Here is a 22,494-nt window from a genome sequence, read left to right on the forward strand (position 1 = left end):
GGGAGCACTGGGTGTTGTTTAGACGTGTCCAGTTAGGTAAATGGGTCGAATCGTATATTCCTTTAGAGTGATTTATATCTAAGTATTTCTGGATGGTTGGGCACTGTACTGCAGCATTCGTTGAGTGGATTGTGCCGCGACACCTTTCAAACAAATTGTCTTGAGACCGGCCGAGACAGTAAACAACTCACCCCTATGCAGATGCTCGTACTAAACCAAACACCTTCAATTTTGTCGCGGCGTAGTGCCGGCCCTGAAATTGCTTTCGACTCGTTTCTTCACACCGTCCAAAGTGACTTTACTGTTTATAGAGCCCTTTTTTATTTAATCTGCAAAGTGATGTTGTCTCAACTATGTTACCCTAGGAAAGTGTCATGATAGTAATAAGAGAACAAACGTTGGAAAAGTTTAATAATTAGTTTGCGCCTTGCTGCACCTGTTGCACCCCGTCCAGTAATCCTAAGCGAGTTGATTAATTACTAGTTATGAAGACGAGGAGACAAGTTCAGTTGTTAGCATCAACTAGTAGAAACTGTGTCGCGAGACAATAAACTGTTATAGCGAAAATTATTATATTATATTATTTGTAGAAAATTAACTAACAGTTTCTATATAGTCGTATTTGTACGTACTTTGTGAAATGTAAAATTTTTAATTATTACTATATCTATAAAGCGTACGACAGACAAGTATACCGTGTTGGGAAATTGTAACATTTACTGCTATTGTTAATGTGTATACATTACTTTCCCGTGAGTGTCGTAAGAGGCGATTAAGGGAATGATAGTCGAGCGATGGGCGTCAGCAGCCTACTTAGAACAAAACTAAAGTCTAGTTACGAATGCCAATCCGCCTGTTAAGCGTGGCATATACTGGCAAAATGCTCTCTTTTGTGATGATTTGTTTTCAGCAGTGGACAGTAGACGGCTGATATATATATATATATATATATATATATATATATATGTATATTAATATATCTAGTATTATTCTTATACGTTATAAGCTCAGTTTGGGTATTGTAACTAAAGGTATTTATTGTCATTAATAATGTAATAATAATAGGATACTTTTATACCAGGATACATTGATAAAACGCAGAGAATTCTCAGAGAGTCAGAGAGAACAACGGCGCAATTAACTAACAAAGTATCATTAGTTGGATATTAGTAGTTATAAGTCATAAATGATGTAGGTACTACTATAATATTATAACTTGGCTCAGGCTCGCGGTTGTCTTACAGCAAAGCTTAAGGTAAGGATCCCGGATGGTCTTGAAACTCAAACTTGAAGACGAACATTCTCGACTAAAATACACATAAGTTAATCCGTGAGTTTTTAAATTAAAATATATCAGTATCAAGAGATATGAACAAACAAACTCACTTTTGTACATTTATAATATTAGTAACAATTGTCTATATTCTACAAAATAGTAATTATTATAGTTCCACTGTTAACAGCTTACTAAACTTAGGTGTAATCAATTTGACGTAGGTGGCTACGAGCCGTAGCGACAGATACGGGCTTAACGTAGCGATGTTGGCACCAGTTACGAATGCACGAGTTGCCAACCTACGGATAAGCTGAGAGCCTGTTAGCAGACAGATGGGAAGACATGGGGTGTACAGTGTTAGTATGCACGGTGCATACTAGCCACCTCATACGTTGTAAGGTATGTCGTCTTAGTCTACGCCAAATAGGCCAATCATGTCATGTTTAATGACGTCCAACTGTGTTCAAATTTTAGCATTAAATATCATTTGATGATCTAGCTGATGTAGCGGTTTAATACATTCTCATTTTTTAAATGTTGTGCGTTTGATCTTCGCTTAAGATAAATATGTGTACGTGAGTACGACTGTTTGATCTAGAACAATAATATGTCTAATTTTAATCTACGTATTTAAAAAATAACGGTATAGAAAGGACTACCCTTACCTTTTCCGTGGGTGTTGTAAGAGGCGGTTAAGGGAACTTAATGGTCGAGGAATGGGCAGCAGCGTCCCTTTTAGAACATCACCAAAGCCTAACTGCGGTTGCCAATCCGCCTGCCAAGCATAGCAACTACTACGCAAAACCCTCCAATTAAAAAGAGGCCCATGTTCAGCAATGGTCAGTTAATTATTTAAAAATGTCCTTAATTATGACTATCAATTGTTTCATAATAATCACTCGCAGTACAATCTCGTGTTTAATATGGAATTAGATAGTGCTGTGTGATATATCTAGATTTAATTAAAAGATTTTCATGTTTGCATAATTCAACTCGGAGTTTTATTAACGATTCGATATTGGATGGTTAGATAACTTTAATAAATAAATAAGTTTGATTGCAAATTATTTTGCAGTAACCCATCGTCACAGTAAGTATTCATTATGTGGCGATCTGTCTGTGTACTAAACTTCTTCAGCTACTTAATAATATTTAATAAGTTTCATATAGAGCATATTCTATACGACTATATTTTTGTATGTCATGCGATCACTTTGCTAATTCTGTATTGATGTTTATTTTTTTGTAATCAATATAATTTATTTTTGTTAGGTTCATTCAACTATTTATTTATGGAAATTATCTTTTCCTCTGTGCAATAAATCCTACTTGTTGCTAAGGAAAATTTACTTACAGGCATAGTTTCCTTATTCTATATCCAATATTTTAAATATAATGTATCTACATATCTTTTATCCGTTTTAAAATAAGAAAGTGAAATTACTAGTCAATACCATGTTTATTATATGCATTAGCACTTATTTGTTCAATAAAATCAGTTATTTACTTAAAGTGCATTATATATTAAAAATGTATACATTATTATTACATTTCTAAATCGCAAACAGCGTTATAACAATAAAAATGCATATGCACAGAACAACGTGGATATGCATAATAATATGCATTGTACATTGATCATAAAACAGGTGTAAATTATACACAATCAGTAACTAAGTATAGAAACATGCATGCCTAATCAATTTGCTCGGCGAATGCATATCAATGCACCCAGGTGTAACATGAAGATAATAGTGACTTAACAATTGTGAGCTATTTCATGACTGTACCATGCCGCCCGATATGGCAACTGGAAGCATAATATCATTGTAGTCGGTAATGGGATGAATAGCACCTAAATTGGCTAGAATTCTGTGATGTAATTGAATACAGTTGATATTACTGGACAGCGAATAATATAGAGTTGATATTGGATATTAATAAATTATTGGCACTTGCTTTGTAATTTGTATCTTGAGCAGTACATTAGTCTGATATATATGAGTATAGATAATGAAATGTCCGTAGTTAATGTCGTTATTAAATAAAATATAACCACGATATAATTAATAAAAAAATGTTAAATTTTATGTAAACATTTTCATATTTAGAAGAGAAAAAATATTTAAGGTATTTTTTTCTACCTATTTATCATCACACCAAGTCCCTTGCTAATTCTCTTATCATTTTTTAAATTCTGCAAAATGTAATAAGTATTATACAATTACCTCTAATAAACTAAATGACGTTGCGGTATTTTTCAAATTAATGTTGCTAAGCTAAAACACAATTTTAAATAAAATCACAGTGTAAGGTAATGACAATTTTATGTGAATAGAAACAGAGTTGATCTACCATCGACAATGGTCTATTGTAGCTGGTACAATGAAAGATTGAAGGGGCAGTCACATCAACTTCAAGTAGATAGAGGTCCTTGGCAGATAAAAATGTTGTGAATCTACTTTAACGCTGACAAAAGCTTCGTACACCTTGTAGTTGCAGTGCAATATGTTAGTACTGTGTTACGTATTTTGTAACGTTTGTCATATTGAACATATCTACGTACCGAGCAAGTATGATGACCCACGTTTGTACTGCTATATGTAAACCGCTGAATCGGTAGCCAATAACGAATAAATCAACCGATGGATGTGCGCCTGTTTTCTGTACGTTAGTGGTGCTATTTTTGCCGTTCTGCTGCGGCCAATAAGTTTTTTTTTTATAGAAACTCCGATGTAAAATATACCTATGCAAAGATTTTTGTGGCCTATGTTCACTTACACGACTACTTGCCGTAAAACTCTTTTAATATATTTCATTACCTAAACAGACCAATGATTTATGACGGTTTTGTGATTTTTGTTAGGTAAATATTTAAGTTCTAATGATATCGTTTCAGAATTTATTTAATAAGAAAAAAATGTAAGAATATACTGCATTTTTAGTTTATAAAAATTATTGCACACATATATTTTAAAAACATGTTTCTATTAGCTATATTAAAGAAAAAAGTCACATGTTCTAATTAAGAAGGAATTTAAATTTGTATTTTTTTAGTGAACTGTATTCGTGACGCAAAGGAATTCTTTAACAGAGAATGGTTTATCCGATATCTAAACTTAAATAGATAAGACGTAGGCGTACATTAGCTGATCCAAGATCGGACGCAGCTAAAATATTGAACAATCTGGTATTTTATTAATTTTGCTTATAAGTTAATATATAATTCATAACAAATATGTCAGAAAAAGGTTAATATATAATAACTATATTTCTTACGATAATTCTTGAATAAGTATATCCTAGTGAATTCTTGAGTTTTCCAGTCGATTGTAGTATTTCTCATCCACGATCGCTCACTCAAGGAGGTTGTGATGGGCCGAGCATCGAGTGCACACATCACACCCAGGTTGAGTGAGTTACCGGGAAAGAGATCTCTTCTCTTCTTCTGCTGCCATTCCTGGTCGTGAAAATTATAGCGTACTAAGAATCTAAGTTAATTTTTACAATCGTACAAAAAAAAATACACAAGCAAATTACACATTACAAACTTTTTAGGCAATAAAGAGATTTATAAGAAAACTTTATTTATAAAATTATTGAGAAAAGAAACTAATACTTCAGATTTATATACTTATCTTCCGTTTGGTCACAATAAGAAGAAGCCAGCCAAGTTACGTTGTATATATTCTATATTAAATTTAATATATTCTATATTTTTCAAAGTATTTATACTATAAGTCTAAAAACATAATTTAGAATTTCTTATTTATGAAATGGCTTTCCCTCATTTCGAGCCGAGCTTATCATTAGTAAGATATGCGGTTAAAGCTCTGATATTTTTCTAAATAATTTTCGAATATTTTTTTAAGTCACGTCAAAAGTGACACATTACAAAAAGTAAAAAAAAAGCTATCCTGTTTTTTTTTTTAATAATATTTACAGGTTTATTTTATAATGTATCTACATACTTTAGTATCTACATACTTTAGTAATTATTACAAAACGCAAAAATATTTTCTTTTCAATTATTACGCAATCAGGTATGTGTGTAACAATATTTGTGTTACCTAAGCTAAAAATCCATAAGAACGTTTACAGAGCTTGTTTGATGGTACGATGGAAATAGCTCTCGCTGTGAACCGATCGAACGTCTTAATTCGGCTATTTTAGGAACAAGTGGAACGCGAGTTTTCACAATAAACATACTTCCTATGGCTTTTACCTTCAACTTTTGATCGAGATTATTTTACAGTTAGTATAGATAATTTTTAATCATAATAATTATTATTACATACTCTTTAATAGTACATTTATGTCATGTTATTCATATAAAATACCTATAGACAGTAATATTACGAATCAAATAATGAATGCCATATAGTGATGCGTATCCAGAAAGGAATGCTTGTTATTACATTTTTTTATTTAATAAGTATGATGATGTTTATTTTAATATTTATAAATCTTTGTGAATTAGAGTAGAACCAAGTCATTAAAATATTAATTTGTTAATTGAAAACATTAAATCATAACTAGAGTCGTCAATGGACCAAAATAAAATTGTATTGTGAATGGGGTGCGGTTCAACGGTGGTGCCATCTATTATTAACACTGCGAACTGTGCTCGGCCTACCCTCGTTTACATCACAATTAATTTAATTTGCTTTTTCACAGGCTTCTTCCATTCCCTCATTGTGATGTGGAGGGTTGAGAGCGTGAATTTTCTTGTGATTTGGTAACGAAGGCGGTAATTAGAGCAATTGTGAGGTTTCTCCATTTGTTTTTAACTGTTTATTACTGCTAGCGGTTGTTTTAGATGTTTGCAGAATTAGCTTAATGTCACATATAATAGCATTGTTGGTTGCAACTTTACACGTTGTCTTACAATATCAATATTTATTTGGACCGTGGGATACCTTTCAAGTTCTCTTGATATTTATTTCTTGTGGTGGCTTCGCCTACAGTAATGCGATATTAGGCGACACGAAACGTGATACTCTGTGGCAAGTGTCGAGTATCGACAGAGCGTGCGCACGCGCCGTTAACGGAAGCCACCCACTGGCTCGCTTCCGTCCGCATCAAGTCCGGATGCCTGCATAAATGATATGATAAGGTTTCCTGGTTCACTGATAGTTTTTTATCAGCTATAGTTTTAATGTATACTCAACCAATTACGTTATGTTTGTAGTGTTTTGTTTATATAGATTGTGCATATTTTCTGTAATCTGTGCGGTCGGGTTTTTATTTTTTTTTGGAACTTTTAGCAGGATGGGTACGACGTTTACCTAACAATGGGGCATATGGGTTAATAATTAGAAATATGAGTATGTTATGAAAAAACATGATAATACATAAGTTAAATTATACCTAATTGTTTTTATTATTCTTTGCGGTCTAAGCAGTGAGGATAGAGCACTTCTTGCTTTTTGAACATTCATAATTTGTCTGATTAATGTTTTAGAAATTTTTTATTTCTTGCTCGGGTAGTATATGGCAACATATTTATTTAATCATGAGAGGTAAGTTCAGGTCTTCTTTTTTTTGGTACTTTCATTATTTCATTTAGGTATATTTAAAATATATATTAATATTAAAAATATGTGAGCCTTACATATTTAGAAATAGCCAAATCAACGCAGCACCTGATTTCTTATTTTTATAACAATATTTTCTTTTAAGTCATTTTATTCTAAAATCATAGTATTACAGTTTACCAGTTTGTTTACAGTACACTCATTTTACAGATTTTTATGTATGCGTAATGTAGATCTACATAAATCCGGTATTTTTCCCAGTATTTGTATTATCTATAAGAGATACACGCATTCCATTTATTAGACTTTGCTAACGAGACGGCCAATACACCTTTGTTTCTGTCATTATTGACAGTTATTTGATAGCAAATAATATAAAAATATTTAACTGTAATTGCACTTCTGGTACAATACTGGTTACAATAATGGTAAAGTCTGCTCTTTTGTGTCTCGGTATTGAATAAATACCTTTATGTAAAATTATGGCTAAAGTCCTACTTGCAGTAATATTGAGTTAGTTAAAGTTTTTGCCTTTATTGCATACTCTTTGTTAATTTACCAATTTTTTTATTGCATATTATTAAATATTTTTTAATATTATAGTTAAATTTATAGTTTATATATTATTTAGGTCAGTAAACAATCGGTCATTCACTGATAACAATTGTTTATGTGTATATCTCCGCTAATGTGGTTTTGTGACTGTATATTACGAGATAGGTCAAGCCGCTAAACCCAACATAAAGTTCGTGTAAATCTTCGGCTAAGCGAGAGAAATACAGTTTAAGCACGAGCTCGCATCGTCGCCTTTAATCTAAGTTTGCCCCGAACAGTTCCCTGTCCGCCACACTACTGCATAATGAAATCGGGACAGGTTCAGAACTCACAAAGTTGTGTCGTCGATACTGTCAATAATTACATTCACATCATACTACTACTCTTGTGTACAATTTCAATCAATACTTTGTGTTACGTTGATAAAAACATGTATTCAGTTTCACGCAACTTTTTCCATAGTGTCTTATAGGATTTTCTGTCGACCTTTTTATGCGCTGCCCTTATCTAACGAGCAGTAACATTTATCTAGTATCTGTCACTTAAAGCCTTTGCTCTCGTGTAAACGGGTAACCTTATTTTTTGCTAAAGGGCCCGAGCTATCAGTTGGTCCCGCGACACAATATTACCCTGCACGATATATCGCGTTCGAATCACGCCATCGTTCACTCGCTGCCGTTGGTAGGGCGTGGCTCTAAATGAGGAGTTTACAGGGAGTTCGCATAATGCCTCTGGCAGAGATTGGAGATGCATAGTTCTTTTTGTTTGTTGACAGGTCCATCTCACAAAAAATAATATTGTATTATTCTTATTTAGGTTCCATTTTTAATTATAGAGATGCTTTAAAAAATTGCCGTCTTATAAAAAATGTTATAACAACATTAACATTATAATAGGTTTGTATATTTTATAATAGGAGTCAATAAGTTCTTTCTTGATAATTAAAATGTATACGGAAATAACAAATTATAGATTGCGTTGTGTAATATCAAATATATGTTTCGGATTAAGCTATGAACGCTCATAACTTTTGCTTACCAAAGTATGGTAACAATTAGGTAGCAATTATCTGTGAATTTTCAAAAACAAATGAACAATTTTCAATGTTTTTTGATTGATTATTTAAAAAGTGCTAAGCTAGCTAACTAATACATGGTTTTGTAGTTTATATTATGACGTTCACTCGTATTCGTAAATATTTTTTTTATCTTTAAGTAAAATTTTAAGGTCTTGTTATCAATTTTTATAGTACTCGTAATAGTAATAGAGTAATAAACTCTTACATAGTTAACACATATTTAATGAAAATAATTTATATTAATGAAATCTTCCTGCGAAATAAAGTATAAATAAATAAAGTATTATTTAATCTGTGATGAAACCTTATACAGTTTCTACGAATAAACCGAGTATAGTATCACTTTATTGCCATAGCATGGTACACCACAACATATCTATATCATAAACGTGTACAGGACATGTGCAGGGACGAGACCATTATCCAGAATCCAGAGCGTGATGGATGGACGGTTACAGAGTCATACTATCGTTATATGTAGGTACAGATAGTAATTTGTTATTAATCTAGTTATATTCGCAATAGAAAAATACATTTGTTATATAACTGAGTGACAGAAATCAAAAACATTAGTGTAAATTAATAATTAGGAGCAATAATAAGTATTCTAACATATTCAATCTTTTAATTTTTTTAACTGTGATTTAAACAGCACGGGGACTTTAAGGCCTTATAACATATAATAATATTTATTAAATATAATATAAGAAATATTGAGAAGCATCCCAACGAGAGAGGAATAATTTTTAAATATTCAAAAGTACGTACATACTTATATATTGTCAATACTATAGATCGTTTCTCTTAAAAGCGAGAAGAAGAATAAATGTAGCTAGGTGTATCATCTATTTTCACGTGTGATGTTCTTACATATATTATTAGATGTTGAACATGTAAGTAGATATAAGCAACACTACGACAGAGCACTTAGTGGCGCGCGTTCGAGGCGGGGTCGCATCAATCACAACACAATTTTATATCAAATGTCGCTCTCAATCAATTTGTGCTGGGATCGTGTTCCCTACTAGACTCTAACTACAGCGCGCACCTTCTTTTTGCACTCGTCTATATGATAAGGGAGCTTTGCTTTTAGAAATAGACTACATCTCTTATAAAAGTTATGGATATATATGAATAAAAAAGATAGGTATTAATATTATATTAAAGGCCGTCAACGTCTGAATTTTGTCTAAGCTGAGTGAATGAACTACGAGTATTTTTATATCGATAAAGCTACAACAAGATCTGTAAATGTTTTGTAATTTTTAATAAGAATTTAATATATATAAAAATTGATCATATATAAAAGGAGTTGTAATGTCTAAAATATTAGAGAATTTCGTTCGGTTGCAATTTGACCGCGTGAACTAGATAACTAAGCATAAGTACATACCTACCTACAATCTTCCTTCTTGGTTCCTTTGTTTCGATTTTCGTGTGTGTAGATGACTAATATCGGGTGACGGTGTAATACGGTCCATGCGCGATGTGACGCCACCGAGGAAAGTTAACTTTCCTAATGGATAGCGTAGTTTTCAGGAAACCACTACAGATAATTAGAGTTAGCTGTTTCCATGACTGTTCTTAATTGACAACGACGTACCTTCCTCGTACATAATAACTTATTATGTATCATAACATTATTATAATGACAAGTATCTTTTTAGATATAAATTTCATGTTTTTGATTAACGGTTCAGCGTGTTATAAATGAGAATGACACACAAGTAATATTTCGAACAATTTGAATTTCAAATGCGTTTCAATTTTCTTGTGCTGCCTTATAAATGTGTTTTCTGAGAATAATAAATAAAGAATAAAATTATAATTTTATATAATATGAGTTTATATTATGGAGTTAGTCTTTAGGTACTCTAAGCGCACAAAGGCGTTTGTTTATAAAACAAAACAGCCGTTTGCTTGGTCTCGTAGTTCGTATTGAAAGTCTATGAAAATAATGGTCTATTAAAGCACTGCCTGGCATACACTCGACAGTAAGGCCTTGTGTGTCTCGAACTATTGTTCGTTGGTCGTCATTTTATGCACACATATGTTGGTTGTACGCGTATAAAAACTAGTGTGGTTTACAATACCCGAATCATTGGGACTTTCGATTAAAATCATATTTTTGTATACATATGGCAGTATTATGAACAAAATTAGTCAAAGGAGAGTAGGAACTCGCGTCACTATTGTCCCACATTTAAATGTTTGTTTTTTGATTCACACAGCACAGACACAATTTAATTGAATTTTAAAAATGTGAATTATTTTTTAACGACGATAAACTATAAATTAAGATATATATTATCATCATCAGCCTTTAACTGTCCGCTACTGAACATAAACCTGCCCCTTGGGGGGGTTTTCCAGTAGGCCACGCTTAGCAGGCGGATTGGCAATTTTAAGAGGTACGAAGATGTATATAGAAATTATAAATTTTTAAATAATTTAGTTATTCTATAATTCTTTAATAATTTCGTCACGATGGTCTAAGAATAATGGTTAATAATTTTTATAGTTTCAAGAAATATTAATTAGATTTGTAACAACTCTAGTAAATGAACCCCATATGCCAGTGTTATAAAGTATTTTATTTTATATCCCAATTTATTTATAGTAAAAAGATTTACTTTTTAAAAAAAGAAGTTTCAAACTGAAGGCTGATTCTAAAGTTAATTGTTCAGCTATGTGGCTTATTATGTAGTATTCCTATTTTTTGCTTTCTAGCAACAATATCATAGTGACAATTGTAGGGGGCGGGTTGGTTGAGATAAACTATCTTATCAAATGTTATCTCGAGGGAGGCCAACTTGATCGATACAGTGTAGGTATGTTTTTAAAATTAGATTTTTATGACGTAAAAATAATATAAAAAAACCTAATATAAAATAATATTTATTTATATCTAAAGACAACGATGAAAAATGCCTTTTTTGTTTACCTATAATTGTGAATCAACATAATAGTTTTTTTGTTATTCTTTTCACCAACTGCTGCAATTCACTGACTTGTTTTTTTTTAATTTATTTATGAAATTAAATAAAATAATAATAAATAATAATATTGAGTAAAAAAATTTACTACTTTCACATATTGGAAATAATGCTTATAAAAGAAAATCATTGTTATAACGTATTGTAAGAGCAATATGTAAACCGCTAAATATTTATACTTTAATGGAGAGTTAAGTTCCCTTTTAAGAAAATCAAGCTGTTATAACTAAAATAATGTATAAGAACAGAAAAAGAATAATGAGCATTAGTAAAACAAAGATTGAACATATAAAATTTATTTTTTATTAATGCTCATGTTCCCAGCGACGTATTTTATTAGTTCTAGACACTTTAAACGGTCTAATAGATGTTTATTGATGATTGACTAACAATGCGCGTGAGTTTTTAAAGGCGCGGCTTGATACTTTAATCAAGAATATGTGTAGAATCGGTGTAATAAAATATATATTGTATACTCTATAATCATATACTTATTACAGAATATACTATTTATGAAAAAAAAGTAAAAATAATCAAAATGTTTTGAATAAATACATTAAGTGCAAACTCACCATTTCGTTGCTGGTTTCCATATCACTTACGCACAAAACCAATAAATACTAAAAATAACGACATAAAAAAGTTCGTGTTGGTCGAATGCAATTGCAATACGAGACGTGAAATAAAATGGTAAATAAAATACGATGGAAATAACGACTCGCTTTATCGTGAAACATTCAATTAATGGATTGTTTCAATTGTTTTGTAACGCGTACGAGCGCGGCCTGCGGAGGCCGAGCGTGATATGATGGGGAAATGAGGCGACGGCGAGCTGAGTCGACCGTCGGCGGCTGCCGCGTCCTGGTGCTCTGTGCTTCGGGACTAGAGCACTCCACACGCGGACCCATATAACCGCACACAGGGTGATGCTATGGCGGGCGGGCGGTTATAAGCGGACAAAGCGGGGCGGTACCGATAAATAAACATGATAATATAGCATTAGATATCTATTTAAAACTGCACTTTACATGGCTATTAAAAGATAACCATAGACATCTGTTAAAGGACCTGGCGTTTATCTCTACCAGAGCACAGTTTTAATATATTTAATTGATTGAAATTTTATTTTTCTGCGGCAATAATTTAACGTTCGCATATAAAATTTTCTTAACAAGAGAATATGAATTATAAATCGATATACTTCATATCTAGATAAGATGATAAATGAAGTGTGACTCACTGTGTAGACTGAAGGCCCTAGATAAGGTTTCGCACTTGGAAGGCACGTCGAATTGTGGCTTCATATTCGTGTAAGGTACATTAACCCCTTGAATGATTATAACCGTAAGTGCCTTTTCCTTAATATGGATTATATTATAGCCGTATGGTTTCTGATAATTTAATTAAATTATAAACAAGTAAATGATTTAGATGTAATACTTAATGAAACTTATTTTGGTGACAGCAAAGTTGACTGGATAAGTGAATTATAATTTCTTTTTTCGAATCCCTTCTAATTAATCTTACAAGCAACTATTATTGCATGAATTATTTGGTATACATTAATTAAATAAGATTAATTATTAGTATATTTCTTCTAACCTTATTTATATACCTATCTAAATAAATGTTTCTAATGAAATATATTTAATAAGATTAATTAAATTGTAACGATATTACATGACCATCGATATACAAAATATACAAGTTTTATTTTTTATACCGTATAATATTTATGTGTGGTCATTTTTTATTTAATTATACGAATTGTATACAGATAGGCAATATTCTTGCCATATACAGTACTTGATATACTAATTCACAAGAGTAAAGTCGCGGGATGCATACAGCTAGCAGAGTCATAATTTTATTTGAACAATGAATGAAAATGATGATACATAGAGGTTGTCCTAGGGTTCATATCGATATAAATGTCAAATTATCAAATATTTTATAATAATAAGTGTAGTGTAAGGTATTCTGTGTATATTATAATATTAATTTAATTTGTGATTATTTTATTATAAAATTGCAAGTGGGAGTAAATGAGATAAAAAATATTTTAACCTAAGATTAAAACATTTTTCCATAAATACCATAAAGGTTCAAATAAACTCAATAATTCTTAATTGTTGGCAATTAAATATACATTTATTTTCAGAAAATATCGATAGCTACTTGCTTCAAAACGTTCTTAAAATATTATTACATTATTGTACTAAAACATAATCAAATAGTCTAACATGAATTCTGCAGAATCTAATTTGTGACCGTCCGGGTAACAAACATATCAACGGAAGGGTTTCGCAGTGGTATCACAATACAACTGCGGTCAAAAAAACAAAGAGCCCTCGGCAGTTCCAGCAGCGATGCCGCAAATTGTGACAAATTGTGTTATTGAAATTTATGTCCGGCAGTTTTGAGACATAATTGGATGCGGGGAGTCGGCAGCCATGTTACCAAAGTGACGTCACGTGTTCTAATGACATTTATTACGGACAGTTCATTGGCGCCGTCCGTCTCCACATACGCGTCTATATTCGCATTTGATAATTAATTTTCGCGACAATTAAACCAGAGGGAAACTATACAAGAGTCATTTGCATGCGAACCTTTATTCCACTCCTGTTTCTGCCTCCAAGCATAGATGTGCTTATACGGCTGTATTTCAGTTCAAAAGGTGGCATATGGCATTGAAATTATGTACGGACACATAAGTTTCAGACAGTTTTAGGAATAGTAAAGCATGTGGTTATCGTCGGTGTTATAATGTATTATTTAATATGCGTAGAGTCGTTTATGTCTAGAGGCGATGATTACCGCTTTCAATGTAATAGGCCGTTATTTTCTTCGCTGTTTTAATTATATAAAGGGGTAGTGTGCATACCAAAATAAAATTTATCAACGGCTCATTATATTACTCATAAGATATGTTTTTTTCTGCATATTTAATACATAAGTCAGCTTATAAATAAGAGCGTAATTATTAGAGTTACCGCTGGTTTACTGTGTTACAATAGCAGTGGAATTACCTGAAACAATAAAAATAATTATTAGTATTAGATTCATGATGAACATGAATTTATCTATCAAAACGTATTGTATGTTACTATCGAGAGAATGAACTGATATTGACCAGTGTCTCATCAGCGTAAATTTTACTTCAATGAAAGTAATAAATAAATCGTGAGACGTTGTTCGTCACACAGGTGGCAATGTTTTTCCATAGGGGCTTTACGAAGATTGCGACAATAAATAACAGTACAAGTATGAGAGCATACGTCTATCCAATGTGGTGACTCGTGAGGGATTGCGCCAAGATTGACGTCTAAGGGTAATATATATGGCGTTTATTAGATAATTAATCACGAACAAAAGCTAAAATACTGTGAAAAAAAAATTGCGAAGAGCATTTTCGTAAATAGGAAGATTTTGAACGTTTCTAGTAAGCAGTACATTATATAAAAGATATTTCTTTATTGTTGTTTGTAAAAAGTATAATTTGAAGTGTATGCCATTTCCAACAGGCTTCAAATTGAGAGATGAACCTTCTATTAATATGATTAAATTTCTTTTTTATTATTATATTACTATCCTCTCTTGATTACATTAGTGAGGACATAAGCAGTTGTTCTATTGCAGTTGTTTTATTTAATTGTTTTATATAGTAATATTTTATGTATTTATTTCTGTATGTATTTATTGCATGTATATATTTATTTATTTAATATATTATGTGTATTTTTATATTATATGAATTTATCAAATATTGCTTGTTTTTGTCTCTATTAAAAAATGCACCGTCTACGTATTTCTCGGTTTGCCCAATGGTTGACTGGTAGAGAACACCGTCCGGTGGTAAGTCGGCCAAATGTACATAGAATTTTACTGTGCATTAAAGTTTGAATAAATAAGCATTACCCTTTTTTTTTTTTTAAAAAGGAATCTATATGTTAGAATGGAATGACTTTCATGATAAATACTTATTAATTACGAGATTTGAAATAGGAAAATTAGCGCTATAATATAATTTATTTATCACATTAATTGTTCTTAAAAGAATGAGATCTATTCTGGTTATAACTTAGTCTTTCTCGTCATTATTATCTTTTCTTGGTTTTCCCAAGCATTATTCATAGTTTAAAAAAAAAAACAATAAGAAAATTATGCAATATTTTATGTAATTACCTAAAAGGTTAATAAAATCTAATAAATACAGGAAAGGCAAATAGGATTTCTGATTACCTGATCTCTTTTTAGAAGAATTTTCCTTTTTTGTAAAATAATATTTTAGATTTTTTTTGTAACACTAAAAATGAAGATTTATTTAGTATGTGTAAGAAAGTCTATTAAAAAAAAGTCGCATACGTGGCATATCAAGCAAAAACACTGGCGAGGAGAGTCGCTTTCAAACCTGTCAAATGTGACGGGAAAAAGGGCGGGAAAACATCACTATAATGGATGTGTCACCGACGCGAAGCGCCCGATGTTAAAATGTGGCCATATGCACGAACTCGGTAACAACTTTTGGTTTACCACCAGCTTTCAGTAAAAATGTTAATAGTTTTATGTAAAATTTTTGTACCTATATCGCGGTCGTTTATTCAATATCACCTGTCCCGAAATAAGTCATAATCTTGATCATAATATTATAGATAAGCATTCAGTTATATATGGTACTAATGTTAGTAGGTAATACCTCAAAGATTCCGCAATTTAATAATTAAATAATTCCTATTTTTAGTTTCTATCCAATGATCATAGGTTAATGTGATTTAATAGCTAAAATTACAGCCGCAATAAGCATAAGAAATTAATATTAGTCGTGTATGTACGTATGTACATACATATGTATGTTATGTATGTATATACATATGTATGTTAATATTTATTGTTAATTTATTTCCAAAATTTATAATTGGAGTTATTTTTAAATTTAGATAATAACTAAGTTTCTTGAGTATTTAACAAATATTGCATATACGAATAATAGTATATTATATACAAGTAAATATTTAAGCTTAAGTAAAATGTATAAACTTTGATTACGCGATATAGTTTAAATATAGAAATTATAAAAATATAAACCCCCTAAGTCCTTTTATTGCAATAATGTAAATAATATATAGAATGATTTTTAACATTCAGAATGTTGAATGCTAGTTTGTGAAATGAAATAATATATTTTTCGTAATCACAATAATGACTGCGATCGCTCAGTGCGATAGTCAATACGGGTCGGAAAACATGTCCGAATATGATGGATGATGAAAGCGTCGATATGATGAAAGATGTAATCGAGATATCTGTTAATACACTTGCATTTTATACTATTTTACGTAAATTATTTCACCCCAATCTTTATCATTGTAGTTATGAATAGTTGCTATGTTATTTTGATTTACTGAAAATTTCACAGTATTTTCAAGTACCTATAGATATGTATGCAATAAATTCATTCATTTTTATTATTGTGATATAGTTAATTCCATTGTACTATATTTGTTAATTTGCGGTTTGCACTTCAGAACACTTTTACAAACAAAAAATCAATGACAAGCAGGTACTTAGTTGTATTATTTAAAATTTTACTTAAAGCGGTTTAAATTTTTCTTGTCAATAATTAATAGTGACGTTAATAGTACACTACCTATATGACTCATGTTATAGTTAGACATAAAGATTATCCTATATCATTTAAATCCAGAATATCATAATTGACTTGACATTTACCAACCAAGAGCCATATTGGTCGTTATCTGTCACCGCCCCCCACGATCCATTTCACTTGCAACCCGATAGGGGGCGATGTCAGGCGGCGCGACTACTCGCTTCGTAATGGCGACCACGGCCCCTTTTTTTATTACTGACCCGCTAGTAAACAGATCATTCGGGTTTGTGGTGTTATAAAAACGAAATTAACTCGGGCCGGTGGATGTTCAGATACTTCGTCTCAGTGCTTTCCTTACACCGAGCTATGTCACGCACATTCCAATGTTTAAAGCGGCCCTGGAACGTTAAGTAGGGATGGCATTACTTAGTAATCACGTCTAATGACCACATTAAGTCCGAAACACACAGGTACTCGGGAGAATTCAGTTACCCACGAGGGTATTTTTTAGTACAAAATAGAGGGAGGACACTCTGCAGCTATGTCAGTGAAATCAGATAGTGTTTACATTTTTTTTTTTAATTTTGTTTTGTAAGCAGCTAAGGATACCATCATTATTGTATTATGAGTAGAAATATTTAGAAACAGATTTTCGCATTTCCATTTAATTGTTGTTATAGGTAGAAACCTACTCTAGATAGATATCTTTAGTCGAAATGTCCATGTTTATTACGATACACGGCGATGACAATATAAACGTATGTTATGTAGTGTCAGTTCCATTTCAGCAAGTGCCGCTATTGTGCACGCGGATATTGTGTTAATAGATTAATCCAATCAAAATATTAATTCCGCAACGTAGCTCGTTCGTATTTACATTTCAATTGCGTGATTTATTCAACGAATTTGAGATGTTAGTAATTGACAATAGTGTTAATTGACTCTATTAAAAGTTATTAACAAATGTTATTTTTGGATATTTCGATTCTTAATTAACTTTATACCTTTTTTTTTTAAATAAACAAATACTAGATCGAGCAATAAAATACATGAGGAAAAATGTTTAGAATCAAATTTATATATAAAAAGACAGAAATGTAGTTATCCGTATTAGGTTATAGAAAAATCTAATACGAGTATTTAGGTACAATTACCTAGGAATATTGAATTATGGGGAGAATTTCTAAATATGAACGCAAATTGTAAATTATCCAGAGGAAGTGTGGAGGCACGTGCTTTTCCCAACCCGCACGGGATTAGAGTCCCAGTTGCGTTTGCGTTGTTATTCCAGTATTCACGTATAATATCCTCCATTGTTTCGAGTATATGGAAAACCTTTTGATATTTGGTTTTAAATACATATTTTACTACTACACTACTAATAAAAAATTGCAATCATTTTATGATTTTTATGTTTCGCATAAAAGTAGTAAACGGAAACATCCTACTTGGTTTCAATTTTACCTAGAGGTTTATTCAGTTAATAAACAAAAAATGCTTAATTAGATATGCACAGTATATGGCTTAGATGTATGGTGTTTATTATGTATATGAAGAAAGAAGATTTACTGAGTAACCACCACACAATTGAGTTTGTGTGACTGGCTATAGACAGGGTTAGTTGGGATGAAATGAGTCGGGGTCACTGTACCACTCTAGACTCAATATTTACGCTGCAATACGGCCTTTATTGCGAAGATCAACACGCTCGCGCCAAATAAGCTTTGAAATGACCTACGTCATCACTTAACAAACAGCTCACACTATATCTTTATATAAGGATTGAAAACGTAGGTACCTATCTACAGATAATACTGAATTTGTAAAGAAAGTCTAATGCATAAATAAATGTGCTATTATGAGAAACACTGAAAGGTACTACTACTCATACGAGAGACGCGCCTTCTGATGTCAATAATAACTTGTGTTTATTAATTTTTCATTCTAAATTTGATTTGTATTACTTAGTTTTATATGTACAATATTCGTCAATATGTTTGCAGCAGCATTTTGATGCTTTTTATCGCATGTCGCATTGCATATATTTATAACAATGTCCGCATGCAATTGCATGACAAAATGTTTCTTGTGTCATTTTCTGTCGTCGGGTGGCACTGGATGATACTCGTATTACGTCTGTGTGACGAAGACGAGCGTGTGCTACCACTTCGCAACTGTACAACAGCTGGCTTTCTTTATTTGATTTTCAACTATACGAAGAAGTATTGAAGTTTTATGCCAGTCTCTCTAGATTCAAGTTTCGAACAAAATGGTCTATTGAGTTTTTATTATTGTTAATATAAAGGAAATCGATATTTCAACTTTTTAAATTTTATTAAATTATATTATAAATTTAAGAGGCTAAAGTCTTTGCATAAATACTTATCTTAAATCTTCAGAGTTATGCATATTATTATTAAGGTAAAATGGGCTAATCTGTAATTATCATAAATTTAGTATGTAAAAGAAAACAAAGAAAAGTTTAATGGAAACAAGTCTATTGCAAACAAATAAATGTACTTGCAAACAGTAAAATTGTTTTGTAAACGTGGGTAGAGCGCGTGTGACGTGCGTGAGCACTATCGTTGGCGACAGATGGCGCTGGGCGGGGTAGTGTGCGATGTCCGATTCGACCGTCCGAGGAACGGCTGGAGGTAGACGGTCAACAGGACTGGTAAATATCTTGCATAGTTAGACACAATATACTTAATAAGTAGTACATGAACTAGAGTAATTTTCTTTTTATTATTGAAACAATAAGGAATATATCACAGAGAGGCTTTGTACAAAACTCCTGTGGTTGGGTATCATTGTCTCATTCGTGTTTCTGCCGTGAAGCGGTTGTGTTTGCATGACTGTGTTTTGATTTGAAGGGGATGGCAGTGAAATTTCAGGGAACAGACACATAATACCATAGGCTACAGGAATGGCAACGCATGAAGTGGTAGAGGCTTTTGATACTTGGTTTCCTGTATGCTCCGAAAGGAACCTGGAGTGATAATAGTACTTTCATTAAAAATAAACGACTATTTATTATGCATGAATATAATGAACCATCATATTCGTGTGTATATCGCATCGATTTGTATAATTATTATGACCATGAAATATGAGAAATCAATGCAGATATAGGCATGTTAAATTAATCACAAATATAGTTTAATTATATTGATGACAAAAGCGACAGTAAATGATTACATTGAATATATTTATATTATTTTTATACATTTATCGAAACCACAAATCGGAAACCGTTACATTCCGCACATTTCTTATCAAATATCCGCCATAATATACAACCGTTTTCGATGCAAAACATCATTTCGTTTCTAGAGAGAATAACTTATTTTTTGGGTCATCCGTTTTTTTGGTTATGTCTACGATCGAATCAGTTTGTCAACCTTCGTAGCGTAATGAAACTAACTTTTTAAACGAATTCTTGTCTGAGATACTGGATTGTATTTTCGATATTGAGAAGTATGTAATTACGTTTCATTACTCATTTTTTACAACTGTAGCCGTTAATTTGGCAGTAGATATAGGCCATTTTTTTATTTAAATAGAATGCGGATTTGGTACTATATCGGGCTAATTTAGGAAAATATTTTTTAATTAGGAAGCGCGATATCGCTTAGGGTGTTTTGAATTTTATTTTTATTTATATATTTATCGACTAGCCAAATATTTTTGGGGTATTTGATAGTAATTATAATTAAAATAGCTATTTCACTTTTGTAACGTCAAAAAACGTCTTATGTTAGGTTTTGTAAGTGCTTGTAGGTATGAGTATTGCGTTTGAAAAAATCAATACATAGTATGATGTCGGCAGAGCTGACGTTGATGACAGTTGTTTTGTTTTATTTCCTTATGCTCGTTTACTCTCTGTATGAGAAAAAAGTTTCCGAATATACAGCCATTTTGAGGAAATTGACTTTTCGAGTGACAGCTGCCAGAGAGTCATTTGTACTGTGCATACGAAGCTTGATGTATGTCGATTTTGTACAATGTGCACCAATTCGGTGTTCAAATAATAAATTTATTTTAATATATTACATGCTATAATAAGTTCATCTTAAAAATGATTCAGAAATTGTCTTTTCTTTCAGATAAAATATATGTACTTATAGAACGTATATTGGTCTAAATAGATTATGTAATAAAGTATGTATATATTTACTAAGTAATTAAATTAAATTATTGGGTATTTAAAGCTATACTTTACATGGGTAACGCGTTTTGGTAATTAAATGAATTATTTAAAATAGAAGAAAAAGTAATGCTTTCTATTATCGAATTGAGTACACGCGGTACTTACAACAAACTACAAATTCTAATGACAACCCCATTCAGGGTTGTAATAAATTGTAAAAGCATATAATTTTTTGAGTACTGTGTTTTATATTTTGTTTATGAAGCTGTAAAAACAACGCCAATATACTTTACCTACCTAGTAGAAGACCTTTGCGATATCAAAATCTTATTTTCGCTAAATTCTCCAATTTAATAGTCGATACTTTCATATTTTATGATTCTGTCAATAAGGGTAAGAATTAAATGCGCCAACCATTTTTCTTCGGACAATAAGCTGTAATTGTTGTAGTGTTTTTTTTTTTATTATAAATAAAAGACTTTTCTATTTTAATATAATAACATCTATAATAATGATAACAGCTACAATTAATACAACAGTTTTCTAAACAAACATCTGAATGATTTTCTTTTTATATGAAAAAAGATTAATGTGCTGTTATAATAAAGATGTTCCATTCATTATTTATAATACATTTGATATATTTCTTAAGTAATAAACAATGCTGGTTATATACATCATATGTGTTAGGTTGGGATATAACCTTTTTTGTGTAATCAAATATAAATCAAATATATTTAGCGGTTTAAGCGTATTTGTGTAACAAACATCCAAATATCTTTACAATCTATCACATTTATAATATTAGAAGGACGTGAGTAGATATAAAAAATGTTTTTTTTTGTATTAATTTATTTTTAATAATCCAAGTATTACAATAATATATTACATTACATACAATATTGAAAAACATTGAAAAAATAAATAAAAAACATAAGGGAATATTTCAGAAGCGGGACACATAAAGAAAGTTGTTAGTTAGCCTCAGGCGTTCAGTACCAACTTTGCGCACCGCTCACACCAACTGCTTCTGTGTCGGCCATGTAAAACTTTCAGCTACTTAGTTTTATTTCACACCCAATTTATTCCCGAACAGTATAAGGCGCGGTAAACGCTCCACTCATAGTTTCAGTGTTTTTTAGAATATTACTTTATCTTTTATTTTCTTAATTTTATTTTAAGGTTTCTTTTTCAAAGAACAAAACTGAAGACTAAATACCATGATTAGTTAATAAACTATGGTGTCGACATACTGACATTCGCGTAGAAAAATATTTTTATATCAATAATT

General features: G+C 31.4%; 1 protein-coding gene and 1 long non-coding RNA gene across 3 annotated transcripts in view; one reads left to right on the forward strand and one right to left on the reverse strand.

Annotated features, from left to right (window-relative positions):
• Positions 1-22,494, reverse strand: part of LOC113520797 (matrix metalloproteinase-14-like) — a 198,657-nt gene that overhangs the window by 38,313 nt on the left and 137,850 nt on the right. The gene's annotated exons all lie outside the window — the stretch shown is intronic.
• Positions 12,333-22,494, forward strand: part of LOC128201221 (uncharacterized) — a 57,968-nt gene continuing 47,806 nt past the window's right edge. The window contains exon 1 of the long non-coding RNA XR_008253120.1: positions 12,333-12,786. This is a non-coding gene — a long non-coding RNA (uncharacterized LOC128201221). The remainder of the gene's footprint in view (positions 12,787-22,494) is intronic.

The sequence above is a fragment of the Galleria mellonella genome, unplaced genomic scaffold, assembly GCF_026898425.1.
Source record: "Galleria mellonella isolate WM207_F2 unplaced genomic scaffold, CSIRO_AGI_GalMel_v1 utg36, whole genome shotgun sequence".
Taxonomy (NCBI): Eukaryota; Metazoa; Arthropoda; class Insecta; order Lepidoptera; family Pyralidae; genus Galleria; species Galleria mellonella.